The 27,539-nt window shown below is 39.5% G+C and overlaps 1 protein-coding gene across 1 annotated transcript in view; it reads right to left on the bottom strand.

Annotated features, from left to right (window-relative positions):
• Positions 1 to 26,134, bottom strand: part of CDH11 (cadherin 11) — a 96,588-nt gene extending 70,454 nt beyond the window's left edge. The window contains exons 1-2 of the mRNA XM_074912947.1: positions 26,071 to 26,134; positions 13,427 to 13,578 (exon numbers count right to left, since the gene is read on the bottom strand). The gene's annotated coding sequence lies outside the window, so the exon portion shown is untranslated. The remainder of the gene's footprint in view (positions 1 to 13,426; positions 13,579 to 26,070) is intronic.
• Between the last annotated feature and the right edge of the window lie 1,405 nt (positions 26,135 to 27,539).

The following is a 27,539-nucleotide window of genomic DNA, read 5'->3' as shown; positions in this document are numbered from 1 at the left end:
TTTCTGTCCAAATTGAAGGAACTGACCAGTCAGACTCAGTGGTTTCAAAGGTTTCACACAAGCAATGTATGCTTCTGATAACGGAGTTACCTGGGAATTGTAGTAGGAATTTGGAATGTCTTTGCAACTGAGTATAGCTGATTTCATTCTGTAACCTTATTGTGAGGAACTGCAGTGCACACAGCTGATATAGCAGTTTTACAGTTAGCCGGCATGTGAAGTAGATGATACCTTCTTTACACGAAGCGGAGGAGCATGTGTCTCCAAGCATGTCACCATTTTAAACAAAATACTTTGCAGAGCTCCTCACCAGCATGACAATGAATTGCAGAATACTGCATTGTTATCTTGTCTTAATTATTTACAGTTATATGAGATAGTTAGATTATTTATCATAATTTTGCAGTCCTTTTGTTCTATAAAAATTTCCATGGCATTCTTAAAGAAAAATTTTCATTTGCAAAATAATCTGCACTATCAGAAATTTGCGGCACTTTTTATTTTGGAGGTAAATATGAGAAGGTGGGATAAGCCATCCCATTTTATTTTCCTTCTATTTGTATAACTTTTATATTATTCTGGGAAATATTTGTCACCACATGTAGTGACTGCATTTGTTTCCTGTCTCTACTGACTTGTCTCCCACTAATGTATTTCTGTTCCTGCTAAGATACAAGGAAGCACTCTGCACAGAGACATCTCACTGGCTTCAACAGCAGTTTGACACACAGGATTGTTGCAGGTTGTGAATATAACACGTACAAAATCAGGACAACACAGGCAATGACAGAGCTTTTATGCAGAAACAACATAGCAGATAAACATGCAACACACACACTGAGAGTGGCACTTACCATAAGAACTTTTAGTATATTACGTTTGGTCCATGAACATGCTAAAAAGAGGGGTCAGGCCCCAGCTGTGAAAGGAAACTTGGCAGACCAAAAGAAGAAAATGCAAAATTAAAAAATAAAAGGGAAAGACACAAAGGAATTACTCTTTCCTAGAAATAAAGTGGCATTTAGTTTTACAGATTGAGAATCCATTCTTATATCAGCATGCACATCTCTATGTTTAGGATTTTAAAAATGCCAACCAATTTTTGTTTCATTAATCCTGAACTAACATGACTGCCACCAATGGTGAGAAGCACAGAGAGTGCTTCAGACCGAGCACTGTTCTTTCAGACCATGGGCTTCTCTCACTACCCTAAATTCCTTCTGACTTTTGGCTGGGGCTCCTGGAGGAATCAGCTATAAACTCTCTCCTCCACATTAGGGTGCACAATCTACATTACACTGTGCTAATTAGAATCTCAAAGCATGGCGTGGTCAAAGAGCCACTCAGATCTTGGCAAACAGAGATTTGCAAAACAAATTACGAAAAATCATGGAAAACTGAGGAACAGGAAAAAAGATGTCAACCAAGTGAACTTACAGGAGTAGGAGTTAAGCATTTTGCTTTGCAAGTTTTGGTACAAATGTTTAGTTATAAAAATAAACACAAAGAATCACAGTGGTAAATATCTCACCCCACAGGAATAGGCTTAATTTCCAGCTCTCAAAGATCCTAGAAAAATGAGTCTCTCCACATTAGCTTTTGCTTGAATTCTTTTACTTCAGACTGTTTTGTTTATAGGAAAAAACTCTTTGATGTTGGAATATTAGAAGGAGTGAAACAATAAATTTCCCATATCCTAATATCCAGACATCCTGAGCTTGTTCAAGGACCCCTTGATTCATGAAGGCAAATAATTAAATTACCTGAGCTTTGATCAAGGAGTTGCTGCAGTCCCTTTTTGATGTAGAACGTGGCTGTTTGAAGCTCCAGACAGATAACTAGCTCACATGTTTTTTAACCCTTTTGCCAATAGTAGCAGATTTTATGCAATGTTCTGGCATTTCAAAGTGAGCACCACAATATCATTTTGGGATGCTGCCCCAGTAGGAGTATGGTAGGTCTAATAGGATCCTTATACCACAGACTTGACGGGATGTTTATTGAAAGGTTGAAACTCTCCCTCACAAACAAGCTGAAATTATTTTTCATTCAAGTTAACTTGCTTTGGAAGCTGCTCTTTAGAAAGCATGTCACCGAGACACATCAAAATGCTCCTGAGAAGCAAAGGAGTTTGCCTTTACAATACAAGAGTTTTCATTATGTTCCATACTTTCCAACTATTTCCCCCAGAAGACATGTGAGGGGGCACACACTCATCTAGTCAGGTGAAAGAATGCTCTTAAAATAGAAAAAACAAATGGACGGATTTAAGCCTTTCCATTTTCCCTCTCCTCAAACGCAAGCATGGGGATGAAGTCATCTTTGCCATTAACAAGTCAAAGTCCTAACCATGCTGCCTGAAAAATGGAACAGAAACTACAAGTCAGTAGAGATGCTGCCCTTTCAGCTGATTTGTAATTTTGAATATGATTGCTGAAAGAATTCCTCTCCTTAAATGAGGAATTATGCTCCTCTTCATTCATTCTAGGATTCTTTTAGGACATGAGGAGATTACTAAACGGGCATAATTAGAAGGCATAATTAATGTATAGGGATCTCTTACTCAGTTCCCTATATACCTTCAACAACATAGCCATATATATATATATACACACACACACACACACACCTAATTTTAGCAACAGTTCCATGGATTGTGGAAATGACTTCACCAGATTACCAAGAAGTGGAAAAAAAAATTTTACAACAGGACTTTTTCTGGTATGATTCATGGTAGAAAGGCATCTGTCCTTCAAGGCACAGCTGTGGAAAGGATTCATGTCATTCAGACTGACATCTCAATTCATAAGGATATAGGCTTAAGAAAGCATAATGAATATGCCTGGCTTACTACAGATAACAGACAATTTATTTGGAGGCATGAGGATGTAGATAGAAATTCACGTTTTTACATTTAAAACATTTGATACGTTATTAAAAAGTTGATATGTTTCTAATTTGTTGGAAAATAAAACTTGGGACCTTTTATAAAGGCCAGAGGGGAAATGTGTATAATCAATTGATAAGCACGAGAAAGGAAGTTAATGTGTATACAAATTTATGTTTTTTCTGTTAAGCCACAGGAGCTGCATATATAACTAACATGTGAAACAGAAAACTGTCATATCTCAGTGACTCAAAATACTCCTTGTAACACTATTGAAAAGTGTGAAAGGGGGAGCGGCTGATCACAAATTCAAGAAGCAATTAGCATTCATTAACTCAAAGTAACAAATTGCCCAAGGCATTTATGGGTTAAATATAGTCTACTTTTAAGCACATGGTAACAGTTAAAACACAAGCTTTTCTGCAGTTTATTTTGAATTATTTCATTTCTAGTAAAAAGGGATTTAATTTCCAGATGGGGTACACCTCTAGGCAAAAACGTATTTCTTCTCCAGTAGGCAAAATGATTTAATACCAATGGAAAAGTCTTTTGTACACATTATTAATTTCATGTACATTATTTTCTTTTCTTAATAAAGTATCAATGACCTTCTGTAAATTTTTTGAAAAAAATAAATAAAAGTTAAAAATCCCATTTTCAGTAGCCCTCACATTATGTACAGCTTTCAAGAAATGACTTGCTAGTCATTCATTTTTGAAAGGAAATGTCATAAAGGCTAAGTTGTTCCACAGACTGTATATGGTGATAGTCAGAAACAGGGTTCAACAGCTATGAGAATAAAATACAGATTTTTCACCCAGTTCATCAGTAATCTGATACTTGTAGACAATCTGGTACAAGTCTGCTACAGAGGATGGCCTACAGAACCTTATGAAGGCTGTAATTACACCTAGCATACCTTCTGACCTCAGGCTCATCATAAAAAAAAGCCAAGGTCATAGCAATGAGCAACTGTGTATTTGAGCCGGCACTTTCTTTATAGACTTGATTATTTCAGCCAAATTCCTTTCTTATTCAATTTGATTGGCTAATTAAACAAATACTAGTGCAATTTCTTACATATGATGGTGTATTGATAACATTCCTAACACCAGTAGGACTAAAAACTGGCTTAGCTCTGAAACGCACACATCCATGTAAACTGTTTAAAAATATCAGTTAAGGTAATTACCAAAACTGCTATAAATTTCCATATCAAGGACATCAATACCACTGTCAATTGAATAACCCCATGGACAACAACAGAAACAATAAAGTTTCTGTTTTTATATCAGGCTGACCAGCCAGAATTTTAACCAGTAAAGTGTAAATGTCAGATAAATACTTTAAATCTGCCTGCTCATAGAAGTTATTAAAAAACAGTCTGCTAACAAGAATAACAAAATTCTGAGCCTATATTAAATAAAGTAGACATTTCCCTAGCCTTCTAAATGTACAAATACACGTTGAAGGTCACAACAAGGTGGCATTCAATGTCAGCTCAATGCCACTCAAAAAAAATTAGATTTGACTTTTGATTTTCATCATGTGTATTGACTGCGCCTTTAAAACCCATGCCAGCAGCCACTTACTAATTTGAGATGCTACAGAATCACAGCACATCACTGCAACATGGACTAAACCTTTGTGTTACCTATTTCAGTGGAGTTCATAGTGTCCTAGTTACATATGACATCTGCATATTCCATATAGCGAGACAGGCTGGTTTCCATTTCCTTTTTCAGGAGATTACTTAAGTATTTCTCAGATCACACTAATGTCACCTTATTTAAAAGTGGAGTTTTCTCTGTTATGAAGTAAATATAGAGGAAGTCATTAAACATACGGAGAATTAGTTTTTATCTATCTGACTGCTCCCAGTAGCTTGACATACACCTAGACAAATACAAAGAAAGTAAGACTTCTGCTTCTGGATCCAAAAAAACCTAAATAATATGTTGAAAAGGTAACTGGACATTACTACCTACAAGAGTGTACTGAGGGGTATAATTATACTAGCAGCCTAGGAATGGGAAGCCCTTGATTAATTCAGGTAGCAGTAACAGATAAAGGCAATTGGGAAGCCTGACCCAATCAATCAGAGAAGAATGTCACCACATTTGAGGATAAGTGGCAATGGTTGAGTAAAGCAGATATAAAGGAAGGCTAGAAGAGTCCACTATACCTGATAAAATGGAGGTTATGGGAGGGCAGAGCAAAGTTTGCATCAAAAAGTAGGAAACTTTGAGGTTGAAAAGTTCACTGAGTATTAAATTTGGTGCTGTAGAGGAGAAGCAGAAGTTAATAAACTGGGGCACAAGAAATATCATCTAAATATAAGCAAGTTCAATGAACTCAAGATGATGATGCAGGCACCTGAGAAACCAAGTACTGTGCCTAGGAGCACAGGCTCTGCCTTACCAAGGTCGGGTAGACAGCAACTTTAAATATTGTATGTTTTATGTTAAATCAGATCATGCACATACCCCAATTAGCTCTGAAGTCTCCAAATCAACTTTCTTTGTACAGATCAGTGGACTACGAACAGTACGGGATTTGGGAATCATTGAGGAAGGGATCATCTTAAACTATCTTCAATCCAACAGTATAGATAAATACTGCACCATAGAAAACCAATACTAGAGATCTCCAAGAGGACTGTTAAATTTAATATTTGAAACATGACTACATATTCATAATTTATAAACATATTTTTTAAATATAAATATTGCAAAATTCACAATTTTAAGGAAAGAATTATAATGACCATCCTAAATCTGACCTGCAGTCACTTGCATTGCTACTTAATCAGCCCTTTTGTATGTAAATGATAAATTGTTTGTATGTAAATGTCAATGCCTGCTATGTTTTCTTCTTGCTTTAGAAAAATAAATGCTATGTAAATTGCCACCATGCTAAGAAGAATTGAAATGCATACTAATCAGACCTATTCTCTGAGCTATACCAGCTATAACTGGAATGGTAACAAATAAAAAGGCATCAATCAGTGGCGGACAAAGTTTTCTGTGTGAATCTGCGCCCCAAGTAAAATTATTATTCAACTGCTTTTCAAAATTTTGAAACCTCTAATGTCTGGAGAAATTAGGTTTGAAACTGTGAATGAACAGTAACTTTCACTAATGCGAAACATTGAAGATCTTCACTGGAATTTCAATTACAAGAAAAATATGCCGAAAAGAGAATGGGAAGGAGATATTATCTTTAAAAATAACTGTTCATTGTGTACATTGGATAAATGTTTGAGTGATTCTTCAGTTACATCAGTTTGGTAATCTCTGTGGTTAAATAATGATGGTTACATGCAATATGAAACTGGAGGTTTTGAGCACTGCACTGTATATATTGAATTAACCTGGCAGCATTCAACTGCTTTAATATGGGTCCTTCTTCAGAAAAAGCTTACAATAATTTCTGCCCTGACCAGAAGGGACCCTGTAATGAGGAAACGCACTAAAATCTTGTCTTGAATGGTGATCTAAAATGATCTGAGTGATACTTAGAAATACAGAACTACATCAGTATGTGGTCAAGTCTGCTGAAAGGTAGGACTGCTTGTCAGAAGCACTGCTCTGGAAAGGACAAGATTTAATCCTAATATTTCAAGTGCATTTTTTAGTGCTAATGAGACCTGGGTTTTATTCTGTAAATGCTATTCAAAGTCCTGTATTTACCTCGGGATTTCTCTCAGATAAAACTATATTATTATTATTATTATTTAAAAAAAAATAGTATAAACTTTTTGAATGTCAATTTTCTCGAACAATTTAAAGGTTGGATTTTTTTTTAGCTGTTGCTTCAATTAAAATTTTCCGGTAACAGACAAAAAATTAACTTTAACTATATAAATGAAAATATACATAATTTTACATAAAGCATACATAAGATGTAGGCAGGTGCATAACATTACATGACTCTAAAAAGGTCTAAGAATCTTTGTCTGTGGGCTGGCATAGTTACAGGTATTCTGCTCTGGTAATGAAAATACATTTATTTTTGGTTCAAATGCCAGCCAAGTTTGCACAAACTCTATTTCTTTTGTTTTCCTTACAATGTCTACATACCCCAAAAAAAAAAAAGTTGATAGAAGATGAAAGGAGTAATGCAGTTATTCATTCAGCAGCCAAGATCTTTGAGATAATTACTTTAAATCAAGAAGGGACAGACCATTTAAATTTATGACTTAATGCCGACACATGCATGTATTAATAAAACAGTTAGCATTAATGGAAATAGGGTTTAGTCTCCTGATTCAAATAGAGCTATCATTTCTGGTTTATACTGAACTAATGACTTATCCTTGGCAGAATGATATGTATGCATGTATTTAACTATTTAACTTAACCACTGAGACCAATTAATATGTTTCTGAACTTTATTTTATTTAAAAATATATATCAGCAGCCTCACTGGGATAAAAATTATGTTGAACCAGAGTTTCTATGGCACCAGTTTAACCTTAAATGTAATACTTTCACATCAAATATCTAACGATCACACTGTATAAAATGAAGAGTAATGAAATGCAGCGCAGAAGCAGCAGCTCTTCAATAGGATTGACATCAAGTTAAGGAACTTTTTCGTTTACCAAACTAGCATAGACTCAGTGTGATTAGGAGCTGACGTGAGAAGAAATGGTGGCTGCAAGAGGGTGCAGCATAAATGTAATCTCTATCCCACTTGCTAGTGTGAGGATAGAAGCAAGGAACAAACCTGTGCACAGCCACCTAATCCAGGTTGTTTTCAAGCTATGGGGTAGTGCTGATGCACACTGGTGGAGAAAGAAAACCGACACTAGTTGAACTGAACAAAGATAAGGGAGCTAAATGCTTAGTGCTGTGAAGCTCATAAATATGGAAATTCTGTAAATTGTGTTTTAAAGGGTTATTGAATATAATTCCTTCTGCTCATCACTCCAGTCTTTGCCTGTGTGGGCCTGTTTCTCCACAGCATCATTGGGAGTTCATTGGAACAGCGTCAGACCACACCAACACAATTAACTGAAAGCCCGAGTGTAATTACTGGCTAGATAGGTACTTCCTACATCTTACATTCATGTATCAAAGTTCTGTTCAATTTTGTCTACTTTATAATACTTCATAATCCCCAAATGCATTTTATGTTAGTTTATCTATAATATGGCTACAGACTATCTGTTGATAAACTATTAAATCATCATTATAATAATGAATTATATTTGGAAACCTATTGCTGCATTGTTCACAAATCACTCTGGAAAATCCTGGCTCTTTTACATTCAGTTACTTCGTTCTTTTCTTTTAATCCATTTACATTGATTTCTACCACTCCAACTCTGACTGCCATTGCATTACAATTAAGAATTCTGATGAACTCTTGCTGATTCAGAAGGGAGAGGGCTCTTACTCATTGCCAAACTTTGGAGAAAAAACACAAAAACCCCTTAGAATTTGCTTAAGCCAGCACTTTAAAATTGAAGAGCTAAATTATGGCTCACAGAGCCAGCAGAGCTCTGTGGGACTGGGATGCCTGAAAGCCACCACACCACCCAAGCAGTTATGGAAGAAGGCCTTATGCCTTTGTCAGGCAAAATTAACCATAATGTCACCTTCCCCACGGGCACTGCTCAGCAGCAGGGCTGGCTGCTCCAGATATTTGTCTCTGAATTCCTGCTGGCTTGCAAGGCATTGCTCATGTCCCAGCCCTGCATAATGTTCTCTGGAGAGCCTTGAACATGACTGGCAGCTCTAACTTTTCCACCCACCTTGACAGCATCTAGCAGTTTAATGGATGTTCCCTGCTTTGGAGCACAGAGGATGGGCAGTTAATGGGTCTCAGACTGCTCCTTAGCAAACCAGTGCTCATTTTCCAGCACTGTAGTTACTAAGTCTCTCACCAAGAGTTCTTACTATTAATTCTTAACTAATATCCAAAATCAGGTGATTGACAGAAAACTGTACAACTATTATGGCACTATGTTGCCCATTTTTGGCATCGGTATTAGCTTTTCTGGTTGCATATCTGCCCAAGTGGGTGTAATACAACATTATAAAATTCTGTGCTCTGTTACTTATAGTTGATATTTCTTATATGCAGGAATTTGATGAGCCAAATCAAAGATCTGTGCAGCCCAGCACCCCGACTTTAGTGATACCCCAAAGCCGATGTCTAGGGAAGAACATCAGAATAGGGCAGGTGGAAATGAGACTCCTTCCAAGCCTACAACTATTTAAAACTTATACTGTCACCTATGTCCTTTTTGGTCAGCATTCCCAGTGACGGGTTGCAACAGCATCGTTTATAGTCCAAGGCGCTAGAGGACATACGGAAATGATTTGGACCAATCTACTTTTCTCAGTTCTCCAGTTGTAAGCTCCACTGACCTAGATGTGTACAGGTAAAATTAGACCAATTTGCCCTAATATGTCTTTTGTCTGTCAAGGATGTCTTCATAAGATCTCTCAAGCATGACAATATTTTTGAAAGAAATATTTTTTTTGTTTGCCGTAGCATTTTTTTTTCTGCCTCTAAACTCTTTCTTTTGGCATAGCAGGAACTGACACTGTCTTTGAAAAAGGAAGAAAGAGACAGCAAACCCCTTAAAAACCACTGCCGCCGAGAGGACTGAGCTGTTTATTTTACACCTCGACTCCAGCTGTGGCACTCTTCAGACAATCTGAAGTCACAGGATTCCAAAACTTTGTAGTGAGCGCCAAGGTGGTAATACGACGCCGAAGGTAACGCGATCCACTGACTAGAAAGATGTTAATCCTGACAAACTGCCTGAGCATTAGCCCGAACCACGGCGAGATTGAATCCTGTCTCCCCTGAGAGGGCCAGCAACGCTGGTGGTAACAAAACGGCTTTTCATAGCGCCCTGACGAGCAGCCGGGCCGGCGGCGGAGAGGCAGCGAAGAGCATCAGTGCCCTCTAGTGCCCGCCCGCCCCGGGCCCAGCCCGCCGCGGGCCCGGGCCCAGCCCTGTCCCACCCGCCTTTCCCGGGCCCGGGCCTGTCCCGCCCTTCCCGGGCGGCCGCGGAGCGCCCGGCGGCGGGAGCCCGCGGCTGGAGCTGCGCCCCCGCGGCCTCCATCGGGCCGCCCTCAGCGGACCTGTTGAGCAAGGCGGAGCCATAGCGCGGCCCCGCACCGGGAGAGCGCTGCCGCTAACCCCCCTCCTCGAGCCAGATCTCTCCTCTGGGAGCACCGCCTGCGAATCTGCTACCCTTCGGAAATATTGAAATGACTTTAAAGTCCTTACTTACACAGGAAGAGAAAATGAATGGGTTTAATAATTCGGCTTACGCAGGCTTGCACTTAATCAATAATTTCACAGTCTAAGAGCATCCCAGCCTTCAGTACCAAAACCCTAACACAGGACCACATTTTCTCCTAAAATACTATAAAAGACCTTTAGAAGTATATGACTACAATGTTCCTTAACTGATAGAGATAAAGTAAAATACATATAGATGTCAAAATGACAATGCTCAATTGCAAAGTAATTGCACCTCTTAATTTATATGGACAAAGCGCCTGATCCAAAGTACATTTAAATCCTTGGCCATCCTTCCATTCATTTCCCTAAAGTTTGGGTTGGCCCCAACAAAGGGACAATGAAAACTGAAGTGCCAATTAAAAATAAACAAGAAAAAGGGGGTATAGAACAGGGAATTATACACAGATTTTTAGCTTAAAATTCTTGTAGAAAAAAACCCAGACAAAAAAAAAAAAGTCTAGAAAGTATGTTGCTAAACTGTTCCAAATTAATTGATTCCAGACGAGACCTCTGTTTCTCACACACTGAAGATATTCCTCTAAACATCCAGCTCACAAAATGGATTCAAAATTGGCTTGGGTTGTTCGCCAAAAAGAGGAGACACTAGCTTTAAGTTTGAAATTACTTTAAATTTCTGTGACGTCTGAAGCTAGAAATAACATCTAAGAATATTGTGAAAATCTTGCAATAAAACATTTTTTTCTGAAGTTATGCTTCGTTTAGTTACACCATTTGCAGAAAACAAAAATGTTAGTCTACTGGAACTCTGAACTTCACATATGTTTCTTACACTAAATTAAATTAACTATGTCTAGTGCTGTCAGAGTAGGATATTATCTGAAGCTGAAATCACATTATATATTTTAAAGCATTTTATCAGATAAATCACAGAAAACATTCTAATCTTTGTAGTTTCCCCATAGTGTTATGTAAAAGAAAAATTAATTTGGTTGTCCTGTCTCTCAATCAACCATTTCCATACATATTTCCTTCTGAAAATGCTGATGATAAATCACAATCTTATCTCATCTCTTGACATACCCTATTGTAGCAGTATTTCTGGTAATAAAGTAATGTAGTTATTAGTGATTTTTTTGGATAGGTGACACAAAATTTTAGCAAAGTTAAAGCTGATGTAGAGAAGTCTATAAATAGCATTCTCTGTCCATGTTCATTCTCTGATGCTCTAGTGCAAGGCTGAGGTGGAAAGAAATAAATATCCTCTTCCAGGGCCTAAGATCAAGAGCCTGAAGGAGAAAGATGTCTTTTAGGCAATTCTCCTACAGAATTTCCAATTCTTTTATTGAACATCTCGTTCTTAGTTCTGTAACTTTATTTTGTTGTTCTCCTGCAAGAGGAAGGAGAACTGCTTTAGAAGTAGTCAGAAACTTCTGTTTTCTAGAGTGTAGTAGACTAAGAAATAAGCTAGAAAAACGTTAAGGTATGAAGCTCAAACCAGACCTTCTGCTCTCAATCTCCCTACTGTTCTTACTGCCTATCTCCCCAGCAACATGAATCGTGCCGCTCTGCTATGAAAATGCTGCTCGTAAGCAAACATCTGCAATTCCACTTCCACATACCTATGTATGTCTCCATATAAAATCATCCACAGGATTGAGTACAATCATCGATTTGTGTTCCTAATCTCAGTGGGCAGACCTGACTGAGGCAGATGTCAGATTAATTATTGCAGAACTTCTACACTGAAAGCAAATTTATTTATTGGTACACGTTAGCCAGCGTAGAAAGAGAGAACAAAGTATTTACCTGGAGAATCACACAGACTTTGGAAACACTGAAGCAAGCATAAGAGCAAGGGAGGGGGGAAAGAGACGGACATTCGGTACCATCCGAGTGCGTGCTTCCCTGCTTCTGAATCTGTTAGTGCTTTTCTCATTCAACAGTTTAATTATTAAATAATTAAAAATATTACATTTCTTAAGAGAGAGGTGCAGAGTCTGTGAAATTCTTATTGTATCACCATCACAAATCAACAGGAAGAAAGTCTTTCCCAGGGAGTTACTAGTCATTGGAACGTGAAAAAGAAATGAGCATTCTCCATATAAAGGGCCAATTTCTGAATTAGTGACCTCATTTGCTAAAGAGGTTCCTTTGTCACAGATATCTTGGTAGGTAAATACTGTGTTACACAGCCACACTGTCTTTTGTAGCAATGGTACAAAGAAGACCTCCTAGCACATACCGGTTCTCTCCTCACTAAATGAATATTTAAAAGAGTAGACAATAAAGAGGGACTTCTATAGAAGGTAAAGGCATTTGTATCATGATGTCAGACTGCTATATGTGCTCCCAAAGGACTTCACAGGAAGCACTTTTATTCTAAAAGTTAATGGTATTTATGGGGACCTACAGCCTGATCTATTTTACCTTTCTTAGGGACGTGCTTATGCATGTATCAACCAAGAGTCTAATGCTTTTTGGACTAGCCCGTATTAGAGACAGATAACCATTTTGGTACCTTGTGAATAGTAATGTATTTGAGAGCCAGCAAGCAAAATATATTATATATATATACACATTTAAAAAAAATATCAGTCTTTCCCTTTTTCTTTTATTCTGGATAGAGTATTCCTTCATTTCATGCACTCACAATTTCTGCATATCCATTTCATGCCTGGGAGCTACAGTGCAACTAAAACATTTTCAGTTCGGGGCTTTCAATATCTGCTTCTCCGGAGGAACATTTTAAAACAGACAAATGCTCACCCTCCCCTCTCCCCCCAGAGCAAGAGCTGAAGAATTAGGGAGAAAAAAAAAAAAAAAAAAAAAAAAAGATACCGTTTGCCACAGTGTTTCCTTTCTCCCTCCGGAGAGACCACCTCGCCCCTCCGGGGCGCCCGCCGGCCGCCTCCGCGCAGGGCTGCGGCACAGCCGCGCAGCTCGCCCGGCGCTGCCCGCCCCCAGCCCCGCTCGCCAGCAGCCCCGGCCCGCTCGCCAGCAGCCCGCTGCCCGCGGCACAGCGCCTGTCCCCCGCCACTCGCCCAGCCCCGCTGCTGCTGTCAAGTTTCGGGTGCGCACACAGACGCGCGCATCCTCCCGCGGTCCTCCTGCTCCGAGCTGCCGGAGACGACCATTCCCCCGCCGCCGCGCTCCTTCCCCTTCCCCGAGCCGCCTCCTCGCCCGGCGGCAGCGCGCCCTGCACCCCGCCACCCTGCTCACCCGAGACAAGTCCGGCGCCGGCGTGCCCCGCTGCTCCCCGCCGCCTTGCGGGGCTCCCCGGGGCACGCGGCTGCGGCCGCCGCTTACCTGCGGGTCCAGCGGGGCTGGCCGCTTCCCTTGGCCACCTCCGGAGGAGGGAGAGGAGGCAAGTCCCATTCACAACTAGACACCGAGCAGACACGGCAGCATCTTCAGCCTATTACACTCCACTGGCAGCGGCTGCTGAATGAGGCTCCGAGCTAGTGGCAGGAATTAGAAAGAGGGAGGGAGGGGAAAGGGGAGAGGAAAGGGGAGAGGGAGGGAGAGGGAGCAAGGGGGAGTGAAGCAAGATTAGAGGAAGGGAAAAGCTGGAGGCTGTTGCTTCTCCTCTATTTTCTTCTCCCTTCCCCCACCCCAAGAGGAAAGCAGACCCCAGACCCTGCCCCCCCCCGCGGGACCCCGCGTCCTGAGTGCCCGCTGATGCCCACAGGAGAGAAGTTGGGGTTGGAAGGGCAAAGGGAGGGGGACAAGGAGCCCAGGGCACCGTCTCGCTCTGCCCAGACAGTGCCGGGGAGGGGTAGGGTACGCTGTCCCCACCCAACGGGTGGGTTCTGCATCCCCTCAGCCACACGGGCACCCACACGCACGTCTGTGAGGGGCACCGGGACACCTATCCTGCTGCTCCGGCAGACTGAAGGGAGGGATGCCCTGTCCCTTCCCTGTCGCCACTCCTCCGCAGGCGGCCCAGGACCACCCCACGGCAGCGGCAGCACTGCGGGCGGGCTGAAACCCCCGCCAGAGCCCCCGGCACAGCCGGTCACGGCCCACTGCCGCCGCAGGTCTCCCGCTCGCGGGGCTGCCCCTACCTCCGAGTGCAGACAAATGGTCTGAGCTGGACAAACAGCAGAAGTATTTTATACCGAATCCTATCATGTTTCCTGTCATGATCAGACATTTGTCCAGAAAAAAAAAAAAAAAAAGTTCCTCAAGCATTTCTGGATGTGGAAAATCTTAGTCTGTTGTAGCTCACAGCCAGAGGCCAGGCCTCTCTGCCCAGGCAGGCTGCCCCCCCGCTGGAGGTGAAGACCCTTCCCTTCTCAAAGACACCTGACCCCCCTGTTGCCACGCTCTTTTACTCTCTCTGTTACCGTTACCTAAAGTGAAAACACCAGGCACCACTCCCAGGTGGGGCTGAGCTATACCAGCCCAGGGAGAAGTGCCCTGAGCTGATGTACCCATCCAAAGCCAGAGGCAGCACGCAGTCCCCTCCTGCTGTACCACACGGGCACATGTGAGCTGGAGAGTCTCCTCTCACCCACCAGCTTTCCTCATGGCAGCCAAGACCTGTGTGCTCTGAGGTGGCTGTCAGCATAGTCGGTGCCATCTGTGTAGCTGTGGAGCAGTGCAGAGCAGAGCAAGGAAGGATGCTGTGTGCAGCCCCTCAAGAATAAGGATTGCATTCGCTGTTGGAAATAACTAGGCACCTCTTTGCGAAGATAATCTGCCCATCCTCAGGCAACCCATCCGACCGTTCATCCCCCACGCCACAAGGCAGCACTCACGCTGCTCTGCGGCCACACCACTTGGCCCCGAAGAACAAGGCTTTTATATTCTGTGGTTAATTAGCTCTGCCAATAACTCCAGGCAAAGGAAAAAAAAAAAATTGGCACAAAAGCTGCCACTGTACAAACAAAGAATTTGGAAGGAGGCAAGCTGATAAACAATGCATCCTAAGGAGGCCGAGGGACACTGAACTTAGCACAGCAGAGTAGCAAGTCCTGCCTGATGTCAGCCCCAGGGAAAGAGCAGGAGCCTCCTGGCTGCAAAGCTGAGGGCCTTGGAGAATTATGGCTAAAATTTCCTTCAGAGGGATGTTGAGAGTTCAACAATTAGATTCACAAATGCACCGGGGAAACTCCTGCATGTAGCATGAGGTGGAAGAGCAGCGGTGGGAGGGCTCCGAGCCAAACACAGGGCACTGCGGCCCGGAGCGCTGCCGCAGCACCCGCCACCACGCTCTGGGACCCAGCGGGCTGAGCACAGGGCGGGTGGGCAACGAGGGCAGCAGCCCTGGTGTGGGAAACTCAGAGCTTGGGACAGTGAACAAACCCAGAAACACCCTGGTCTAAGAGGCAAGCATGAAGTAAACAAGGCAGCTAATTAATTGGTATTGAACTACAAAGGGCTTTATTTTGATAGGAATAGGGCTGTGGTGATAAGAAAACTAGTTTTAGGAGTGGTTTCTGAAAGAAAATTCCAGAGGTGATAGCCATCGAGAAATATAACATGTAAAGGATCACTCAAGAATGTTTTTGGGGAGACGTAGCTGAGGAAGGAGGATGATGCACATTAATTTGGAACAGTTTTGTCAAGAAATTAGTTTTGGAGAGAAAATATGAGAGGAAGGGAAATATGTCTCAAAACAGTTCCATACAGTCACAGTCCAAACCTATTGCCTTTAACAGACACCATCAGCCTCCTGTGATGACAGTATGAGAATTAACATTTGTTTTCTTTATGGATACACTATAGTGAGTACTACTGAGTGCAGCTCTGCCAAAATTGCCACTAAGCTGAAGCCCAGAGCTGGGCAGTTCGCTGAGCATTTTTTTCCCTTTTTTCCTTCTCTTGCTGGCTTTAGCTGCACAGTGGAAGGGATGACTTTTGTAATTCCCTTTTTTAAACTGCTGAGATCTGATTTTTTTGAATATAAAGGAAATGTGAAAGCAATTTCAATCTAATTAAGCATATACAATAGGTACCCATGTTATTCTCTAGTCAAAGAGTGTATTGATCTATAATGAAAGGTTTCATTAATTCCATTCAAGGAGGCATGTTAACAAATGAGTGTCTTAACATCTGATCTGGTGAGTGGCTTGTTTCCTCCCTTCCCTCTGCAAATCTTGGTGTAAACCAATCAGGTTCTGCTACTATTTTTCCCTTGTTTGTTCATCTTCCTATAGGATCTACAGATAGACGGCTCTTATCTGCAAACAAACTTAAAGCTAAACTCCTGCTGAAATCTATATGTACCTCTGGCTAAGTCCCAAGTCTGATTACATTAATAACCACTGTGGAATTAATTTCACCTACCCTAAGCCTTTTTAAAATTGAGTAACAGGCTACCTAGATCTATAGTAAGAGTTCCTTTAATCTTGACAAAAAGAAGTCCCTCTAACTGGGACAGGCCCCTAGCTGGAGATGCCTCTCTGTACACCGAAGGGTCTTTAACAGCTTGCTCAGACTAGAAACATACCTACAACCATCTACAAGTCAGATGAGATGAGTCCTGCTTTTTATGTTAGATACAGAAAATAAGAAATGGTCAAACCAAAATCAGTATGTGATGCTGATAAATGACAACATTTGGTATATATATTCCCTTTAGCCATTACAGTTTACATTCAGGCAGTTCCAAACTACCCTACCATCATTTCAGAAGTATTGCACAGAGTCCTTGCAAAAAAAAATGATAGTGGTTTGCATAAAAGAGTGCAGGGAAGAAGGGTACCCCAGAACATCTGCAGAACTACTCCACTGAATTTCAACCAGTGCTCACGTGTGCATTCACAGCATATTAGATGGGAGATTTTCACAGACTGCCCAAGTCAGACCTTGCCATTCCTACAACACACAAAGTCAAGGGAAGGAGGATACGCTACCGCAAATTTCTGCCTTTGCAGACTATTTCTACAGGTTGGTGACTCTTCATTTATGAAGCCTTAGGCTAGATGGTAGCTTTATGAATGGCATGTTGAAGCCAATGTAAATACAATGTGGACAATATCAGATTAACTAGTGGGAAGTCCTAATTACAGTTGCCACCTCCCTTCACAAAATGTTAGATGTAAACCAAAAAACCAGGCCTTGCCTATCTTGATGCCATGGAAGTCATGGCAGAGCAGCAGTGGAGTACAGTGAGGTCTGGAGCTAGCACTTACAGCTGCTTGAAACCTGGTGTCAGAATGAAATCAGTGTCAGACATAAATAACGGAAGTTTATACATATTTTAAACAGTATTTGTTTTTGCATATCCATATATTTAGCTTAAGAACATCTGTGATAACAAATCTGTGAAACCTAAAAAAAGGTTTTTTTATCTACTGTAGGCTTACAGAATCTGAAGTTTGTTAAAATTCTGCTCATTGCATGGGAAGTTAACCCATTTATCATGTGAAAATAAGCTAGCTGATTTGTTTTCAAAGCATCTGAAGGGGTACATGCACTTCTGCTAATTGAATCCTTGTTCTAGGAAACATTGCAGCTGAGTTCATGAAATAAGCATAAGCAGGTATATTGTAAGCTTAAACTGGTCATTTGTATTAGGGTGCTTGAAAAACTTGAACTGTGAACTTCAGAAACTGAACTCCAAAAAGTGTTTTGCAATTCAAAAGAATTTATCAGTGTCTGATTTATTCAATAGGTTGGGCAGTAAGTATGAAAGAAGAAACTTCTTTCCATCTTTTGACCCTGTTTTCTCCAGGCCCTACAGGTCCCTTTTCCCACATGGCTTCCAGCAGATTCCCTTCTTTCTCAGCTACCTTTAACAGACCTGCAATTTCCTTCACTTTTCTTCTCACCTGGAAAGTATTAGAGATTTAAAAGGCACATGAACAGCATATTGCTATCTGCAGGAGCTGGGAGTTCAGGAAGAAGCAAGAGAGACAGTGAAAAAGAGATTTATAATAAAGGATATTCCACATAGTCTGAACAAAGTTTTTGTCCAAAATGCCCTTCTATTTCAGTATCATTTTGCGAATGAAACAAAGAAAATTTTGATTCTTATGTAAAAATGTAAACACTAAGCAGGATTGAAGGAGAGAAAAAAATTGTTCTTTGAGTCAAAACAAAAAAAACCCAAACAAACTAATTAAAGCCACAATACCAGCAGAGTGAGAAGACAAGTCTGTAAGAAAAATATTACTTATGAAAAGAGTGCATCTTGTGGCAAGGAAACCAGGCTTTGACACGACGAAGAATGAACAGCTCAAAGCAGCTGATACCTAGAAGTGGTTTTTCAATAACAAATGTATTCCTTGTAGAAATTTAAGAATATAACAACATGTGTTTACTTGAGAAAGGTTAAAATAAAGGCAAAAACACTGAGGTTAAAAAAATTCTATACAATATCTCTACAAAGTTAGCAAAACAAAAATCTTTCTTTGGCTGTATCAGTGGATTGTACTTGAAGCATTGAAACCTGGAGAGAAAAGGAAATTTTGAAGTGGGAGAAGGATTACAGTAAAAACTAGACTGAACTATGGAAATACTACAGTCTTATAAACAGTGCTATGCAGGGTCTGGGGGGGAGTTTGTTTTTTAAAATTCAGATGTGCACATGGAGCTGCTTCTAAGTGCACTAGCTACAGTGATAAATCATCAGCTTTAGTCACGTAGTCCAAGTGGTGCCCAGGATTGTACTTTCAAATACAGGTATGATGTGCCTTGTATATCAAGGAGGAACCCATATTTTGGGCTTGGTTACCTCCTTTCCCTGTTCACTACCAAAAAAGGTCTCATTCCTATACCAGAGCGAAGCAAAGCTGCTCATTAATCTGTCAATGGAGTCCGGCCTTGATGGCATTTCACATTCTAACTCGTTTTCATGATGAAGATGAAAATCCAAATGGCCAGACTCAGGTCACAGAATAAGCATCTGCCTACCCATAAAAGAGAGCAGAATTGAGTCCAATTTCATTTAGGTTGCAGTAGAACAAAAGTCTATTTTTTCCAGCTTTCAGAGACCTTTTAAAACTAGGTCTGTTTTTATTAAGACTTTGTTGAGGGGAGCTACCTTGTTTTATAAAATCCAAGGAAGTGGTTTGGCATGTACTGTATATGGACAAGTAGACGTTTCTGTCAGTGAGCCTTGAGACCATCTTATCCTGATACAGCCATTAGAGTTCTGGGACTATTTGATTCAGTTTTAACAATTGTTGTGATAAGTAAGGATGCAGCAGCATTCTGGCCAATGTCCTTATTCCTCGGCTCTACTGTGATCTACTGAAGACCAGGTAGGACAGGGCTAGTCAGCCTTTATGTTGTGAAGGGTTCTCTCAAGCCTGGGAGATCTCCAGAGCCACTGAGACAGGCATTAGTTGCCTTGGGTCATGGATTAGACCCAGTCAAGGATTGAGAACCAGCTAGGTGGTTTTTACAATACTGAAGTAGATTATCAGAGAATTATTCATAAGGACATTAATTGAAAAATGCTATATGCAGAGAGTACTGCTGGCCAATGTAGATTCGCAACTATAGACTCTATTTATAGTTCCAACCTAGTATCCAAAAATTACAGCGCAGAAGAATTCAGGGGGAAAAAAGGCCTAAATGGTGAGTCAGACAGACCTCATAAACTTTTTAATGTATCAATGTCTTTTGCTAATGGGTTTTTAGAAATACAGATCAGAAAATTAAATTTCTCATTTAGACAAGGTATTATTTAGTTAGGAACTTGAAACTCATTTATTTCTGACACTGCACATTAAAAGAAAGAAATGCATTTTTATATGTATGTGCATGCACACACATCTGTGGGTATGGCACTGTCTGCATAGGATGTAAAGCAGGATGATGCCTCCAAATATATCCCTCTAATGTATTCAACTTGTAGCTTACATAATTTATTTTATTAGAAAACAAGTTTGAAAAAAAACTCGCTGCATCTTACTGGAGAGCACGGCTTGTACACACATCATTTGATAATAAGATATAGCATAGCTAAATAACTGCTAATAATTATGTCTTTTAATTCCATTTCTGAGTGTTGCTTATTTTGTACAATTAATGATCATGCTGCTTCCAAAACCTAAGAAAAAAATACAGTCTTCACAATCTTGCTTTTATTTTTTTCCATTTTCCTGTGTTCTGTTTAAAGAACATTTGATTTGTTAGAACGTACTTCTGCTCTGCTATGAATACTCTTTATATGTATATTGGGTATATCCAACATCAGTTTGCAAACAGCCCAAACAGTGCCCAAGAAGATTTAAAGGGGAATGATGTTCCTGTAATCTCAGCTGCTAACCCTTCTGTACTGATGAACACCAGGCAGTCATGCTTATCTAGCACAAAGATCTTTCTTCATTTAATGCCCGCAGCTTGAGATAGTCAATCTTGCCCAGCATGCGCCTCAAGTATTTCAGATTGTTATTTGTGATTTTTGTGTATGTACCCATGCTGTTCCAGGTACTATGAGTTGGTAGCTACTTATCTATCCATACAAGGCCATAATCAAAGGCATTTTTACACCAGCAGAGGAAGAACCATGTTGCACAGATCCAAGAGGTCAACCACTATCACGATTGCAAGAGATCAGTAAACAATTATTAACTGAGCTGTTGTGTACAGACTAACGAAATAATGACAAAATTATAAACCTTTAGCCATAAATTCTACTTTAAGCCATACATAATACTGAACCAAGTGATATGCTATCACTGCATTAACATCTATCTGCTACTGAAAAGAACCACTAAGTGACTTTTCTCTAAAGAGTTGGAGTTAAAAAGTTATCAAAAGAAATATACGTTTGCTTGACTATTTAAAGTCCACAAGATTATAACTCTTTAATATTGCTTTTATCAGAAGATAAAAATATAACTAGACATTAGAGTTTGTCAGATGAGTCGTAACTGAACACGTTAGATGATTCGCACAATAATCAATCACAAAACTCAAAAACAATCTCAGTTATAAAACTAGTTGAAAAATGAAATGGCACTGCTTTACTATAAATCTGGCACGTAGTTTAAAATTTCATTTATCACTAAGTAAATGATTTTTTTTTTTAAAACCTATGTATAATAAAGTATCATTTTGTTTGAGTCTAGATAGTTACTTGAAGAGTCTGGTGATATTTTTTCTTTATTTCCCAATAATATAAACCAACTATTGCACAGCACTTTTAGTTTCACGTACAAGTAGGCCAAGGGCTATAAATCACACTCAGGAGGTGATGAAAGGCATGCTTGAAAATGATAGGTTTTAATTCAGGAAGCTCAGATACATATTTATCTTTAATCCAGCCTAGATAGATAAGCTAACAAGCTTCTGAGAAAAAAAAAATGGTGTCCTTTAGGCAAGAAATCAGTAGAAATTAGAAATCAGTACAAACATTAAGGTTCTATGCCTGAAGGAGAGTGAGATGAGAGATTTCAGCGGGGCGTGTCCAATGACTACAGAAGTTGGGGAAGGCTTTGTATTGACTTCTGTGAGCTTTAGATCAGGGCCCACAGCTTTGCAGCATCCACACATGGGAGAGGTTCTGAACGAGCTCCTTTTATCCTTTGGCCAAGCAGTGAGTGCTCATGAGAAGACAGGTGTTGGCTGGTCAGTCTTCAGCTGCACAGCTCAACCCACTGAGTACCTATACAGTCAAACAGCCACTACAAATAAACTACCACTGCTACAGGAATAATGTCAGAGCAACAACCGTGTAAACTAATGTAAACAATTCTTAGGTGACTTACATTTTGGATGCCAGTTTAATTTTTGATGTTTCCCTATTTAAAAAATAAAGATTTCTGCCACCACTGTATTTTATTACATTAGTGAGAAATACAGCTTTTTATAATGCATTTCTGTTGCTTGGTCATTTGATGCTTTTGGCTATTTGTTCTGTATATTTGGTGAAGTTTTTTAGTTTTTGAGACAAAAACCCCCACAAATCTTCTGTTGATTCAATAGCTGAGATGTGTTACTGTTTGCCTTCCATTTTTCAAAATCAGAAGGTAGATTAACACAGATGCTTAAAGCATCAAACAATGTCAGGTTTTTTCCAAGTGAAATATTGTGGGTGCTAACAAATCGTGGAAAACGTGCTCCAACTATGCTGCCACACTGCCAAATACAACTAGAAGAAAAACATATTCCATCTGAAAATCCAATACACCATCTCCATTGATTTAATCAACAAAGGAAGAAAACCTGCATATTTAAAAAAGAAACTAATACAAATTTCCACATGGACTAGGCCTCTTCAGCCTACGTTCATGTCATAGAACACAAAGAAATGCTTCACATAAGCATTTCATACAATTTAACACATCTGAATGGCTCTTTCCTAGGGGTATTGAAGAAAATTACATATGTTCTGGATCTGCAAAGCCCTTAACCCATGGACAGTGCTTTCGTTTCCACAAGACCTACTCAGAGAAAGCCTCATCTTTCTTCATTTTCCACTGCTGCAGTCTAGGAATGTGCATGTAGCCCTCACTAAGCTGTTCAGCATCTAGATGAACTAATTTCCACGGAAAGAAGTACCTGCAACCCTCTCCCATGTAGTGTGCTCTAAGACGTTCCCTGTAGTTGCTTTCTGCTTTTAGGGATGTATTTATTACTCTGACTCTCATTAGCTTTCGAAGCATTTTTTTTGGAAATAAGTTGCCTTTTGTGGCATTTCAGAAAGAAGTAGACATTCCCTTCCATTGCTGTATTCCACAACAGGCACTGAGACCTGTCCTGAATGGATCAAGATACTGGTCTAAAATTTCAAGAGCATACCTACAAGATGGTAAAATGATAGATTACTCAGATTTTAAAAGTCATTTATTTCAATGGAGTCTCATCTAGCCTTCTGCAAATAAACACATGGAGCTGCCCCTGACAACCTGATTTTTATGGTGTCATGCACAAAGTACATGGTGCTATATTATAGGCCTAGGCATTTTATTTTTCAGTTTGATAATGCAGTTTAGCATTGTTTTGAAGTTTTAATTAGATTGTGCTGCTAGATCACAGTATTCAAAAATTCTGAATCAAGAGTACTTAGAAATAGAGAATTTAATAACAGTATTGATAAACACCATCCTCATGTCCTCAAGAGCTACACATACTTACACATTTTAAAAAAGACTGAATCCATGGATCTTTTAGCCCTTTAACTGTAATACTAAAATTGATAGTAATGGCTACAAGCACCCAACAAAACCAAGGTTCAAAGAATCATAGAACAGTTTGTGTTGGAAGGGTCCTTAAAGACCATCTAGCCCCAACCCCCCTGCCCTGGGCAGGGACACCTTCCACCAGCCCAGGTTGCTCACAGCCCCGTCCAGCCTGGCCTTGAACACTGCCAGGGAGGGGGCAGCCACAGCTGCTCTGGGAAACCTCTGCCAGTGTCTCACCACCCTCACAGGGAAGGATTTCTTCCTTAGTTCTCACAAAAATCTACCCTCTTTCAGTTTACTCCTTTCTACCCTCTTTCAGTTACCCCTCGTCCTATCCCTACACGCCCTGACCAAGAGTCCCTCCCCACCTTTCCTGCAGCCCCTTTCAGTCCTGGGAGGCCGCTCTAAGGTCTCCCCAGAGCCTTCTCTTCTCCAGGCTGAACACCCCCAACTCTCTCAGCCTGTCCTCACAGGGGAGCTGCTCCAGCCCCTGAGCATCTTCGTGGCCTCCTCTGGACCAGCACAAGCAGGTCCATCTCCTTCTGTTGGTGCCCCTGGTGATGGACACAGAACTGCAGGGGGGGTCTCACGAGCATGGAATATAGGGGCAGAATCCCCTCCCTCGACCTGCTGGCCACAATTTTCTTGATGCAGCCCAGGATATGGTTGGCTTTCTGGACTGCTGATTCTGGCTCATAGTCAGTTTTCCATGCACTAATACCCCCACATCCTTGGGGTTTTAATCCCCAAGATTCAAAAATATTTCCAGATGTTTGAAGTTCCTGATCATGCAGAGAGCATGAAAAGGAAGATGATTTTTCTGTTATGGCAATTAAACTTATACTGTTGTTGTACCATTTCAAGATCTGTTTTGCTGAAAAGTTAACAAAGACTCTATAGGAGAACTGGAACATAAAGAGGTAAACAGATGAGGTAAAGAAGCTAGAGAACATAATCGATTAATTATTAACATCATTAGCCTTCAGATCAAGTTTAACTAAAGCAAACAAGCCTTTTAGCTAGTAAAGATGAAGAAAGAACAGTACATGATTCAGAAACTTTTACACTTGCTGTTTCAATGAGCTAAAATATAGGGATGTTATGCCAGATTCTGTTCTTAGGCCATAAATCCAAAATAACACCACTTGCTTACTTAGATTTTACATTGACTTCAGGAGAGTTACTTTGAATTTACATCCCTGTGAGATCAGGATCAAACTGCTGAGAGGATATTAAAAGGAGATTAAACATGATCTTAAACAGTGATATCCCAGGAGATCCAAGGATTTTCAATTTGCAAGATTTTACAACTGTCTGAGAGTTGGATAAATTTCAAATGCAGTTGCTCATAAGAGCATTTGCAGCTGCCAAAAGAACCTCTTTTAAGGACCTGAAAGCTGGCACAGAAACTGAACATCATGGAATAGTGTAACAGAACAAGAAGGGGTGCAAGCAAGCTGAAGGGAACTCCGAGGGCATTTATGAGAGCATAATCACATCACTGGATTCGTTTGACTTCAGGTATTAGATAGGTTTATGTTACTCTTCTAGCCACTTATTCAGTAAAACTTTGAGTATAGGTTTAAAGCACAAATCTATGCATTTTGATATCAAGGCCCACATTCAGTTACCCAGTTCCTGTTCATAATGGACTCAAATTAACTGAGAAGACATTTCAATATCTTAGTCTGAGTTATTTTGTTTTTTCCTGGGTACAAGACTGATATTCAGCACTTCCATGTCTGAATATTTCAGTCATGATGCCTCATCTTCCTTTTCTTCATTCATTAAACGGTATTTAATAGAAATATTTTTTTTTGTCTGGAGGTCTGTGCTCTTAGATCTTTGTAGCTGTTATTTGCAGGATACTCTAAGAGCACCCATGAGATGAGTACAACAATCTGTAATTCTCGAGGCAGAGGAAAATTTTCATTTCATTCAAATTAATTTCTCATCTGGCATAAGAGGACGCAATATCCATCTGACACTCTGAAAGTCACAGGCTCAGTTGACAAATTTTCCTGAATAAATAAGAATTCCAAGGAACTGATTAACAAACAGTGAATTCTGTTCTGGTTCTTCTGAAGCTGATCTATAGGTAAGAGATTTTGAGAAGAGATTCATGCTACATTCCCAAACCACACATGCAATTTTGAGTACTGCGTGCCTTTTCAATTTGCTTATGCACGCATGTACAAAATGATTAGTCATGAAGCTGAGTGGACATAGTTATGCTTTCTGAGCACAACTATAAAGGTATTGTACACCAAAGTATTAAATAAAACACGCACAAAGTAGACATACACATTTTTTGCACATTTAACCCCGAAAATGAAGCACTGTAAATCATCCTCTTCTGGTATGTGTCTCAGTAACTGAAGTATGAAGATTTTAAAGATACTAAAAGAATAATTTCCAATAATCTAAACTACATATAGACATTATACATTAAACACGAAACATTATACAATGGGCTAATTTGAAGGAGTCTCCAAATTCTACTGGCCTTAAATTTGGCTGCAAAAAAACTCTTAAAAGAAAGCATCTTTAATTCAGAAGTGATTTCTTATTATTTGGATGACGTGATACAACAATGCTCAAGTTCACATTTCATACAATTACATAGCAGTTTTTCTGAAATAAAATGTCACTGAAATGCACATAGAGAGTAAAAGAGGGGGGTTTTATTGCCCAGAGCAATTATGGCCTGAAATCAGACATAAAGGCTGCAGAGCCTGATATAAAAGACCAGAGAAGGTATTCAAATTTCAATATAACTTCATTCTCTAGAAATGAAGTTGTCACTAGGAAATATAACACCAGTAATTTTTATTAATTATAATAATAAAAAATGAAAATGTATACGGTGTAGTGAAGCATGTCCTACATGACATTCCTGAGTAGTCCATGAAATAGAAATTATTCCTGTAGTCCAATATTCCTAGTTTGTGCAGTTTGAAATTATATCCATGGCCTCCATGCATTTCACCTCTCTGTCCTAAATCAAATAGCCCCTGTGGCACTCAGTCTCTCACCTTCCAAAGCATTTGGAACTTCAGCTTCTGTAAATCTCCAATTAAAATCCCAATTAACAAAAAGAATATTTTTTTTCAGCACGAAACAATCAGTGCCTTGTTTAATTTTGGCCTTAATTTGCATGTCTACATCTCCAGTTTAGAATGTTCATTTCCTTAATGTACCTGAAGGTTTATTTGTTATTAATCAAAATATTAAATTGAGGTTTTAACAACAAACTATTGGTAAATTGACATTAAACCTAGTGTGCAGGTTTGGCTGAGGAACTGGGAAAATGGAAATATTTTAGAAAAGTAAAATGTTGCTTTCATATATTTTAAACAAAATGTGCAAAAATGTTATTTATAAATGAAATTTATCTAAAATTAGATTTTCAAATCTAAATGGTTAAAACCTAGCTGTAGTAATGCCCTCTTTGAGCAGAATACAGCATTTAGTTCAACTATAATAATATTTTGAGCTTCATTTCAATTATAAAATCTAAATGTTTAAATTTCCATTTTGTTAGTTGAATGAAACAAAAATCAGTTCTCAGTTTAAATAAGTTTTATGAGAACACCTATAAGGGTATCAATTAATACAATAATGATGTGCACAGAAATATTCCACTGAACTTCCAAATTATGAAGTTCACTGGTTTGATAATAAAGCACTTCTATGACTTTCTTCCCCAGGAGCTTATAGATGGATAATGTATCCGGTATAAATATATTTTTATAATTTACATATTCCCAGGAAAAAAAAAAAAGTACAGCCTATTTTTATGAATCTTCATATATATTAGATATGTAAAGGCAATGAAATGTGAAAATGCAGCAGTTAAAAATGTGTAACAACAAACATTTATAATTATATAATCAAGCCTGAGCACAAATTTCAACTTATTCATGGTGCAGATTACATGACATCTGATGATTGATGAAGATGGTTAAGTGAAGTTCTACTAAAAGCAGTGCAATGTTCAAGATAACAAGGTTATCGCACCATTATGCATTTTCTGGACGGAATTAACAGGTAAGCCTCATTGGCCATTGAAATATTGTAGTGAAATGAAAGTCCTTGAAAGCACATATTTGAAAACCTACCTAAATGGCAAAGAGAGAAGATTAGTTAATTCATTGTTATAAACTGTCATATAACTAGAAAATCATGGAAATGCAAAAAAATAAGAGGAAAATATATGTATTAAGCATTGCTTATAATTACATAATATAGTTCTCCCACAGAAAGCAAAAGCATTCTATTGTTTTGCAATCTTTATAAGGTGTACTCAGGAAAAAAACAAAGGATTCGATCCA

The sequence above is a fragment of the Athene noctua genome, chromosome 9 (genome assembly GCF_965140245.1).
Source record: "Athene noctua chromosome 9, bAthNoc1.hap1.1, whole genome shotgun sequence".
NCBI classification, from domain to species: domain Eukaryota; kingdom Metazoa; phylum Chordata; class Aves; order Strigiformes; family Strigidae; genus Athene; species Athene noctua.
Note: the sequence above shows the minus strand (reverse complement) of the source record. Positions and strands in the feature narration are given on the sequence as shown.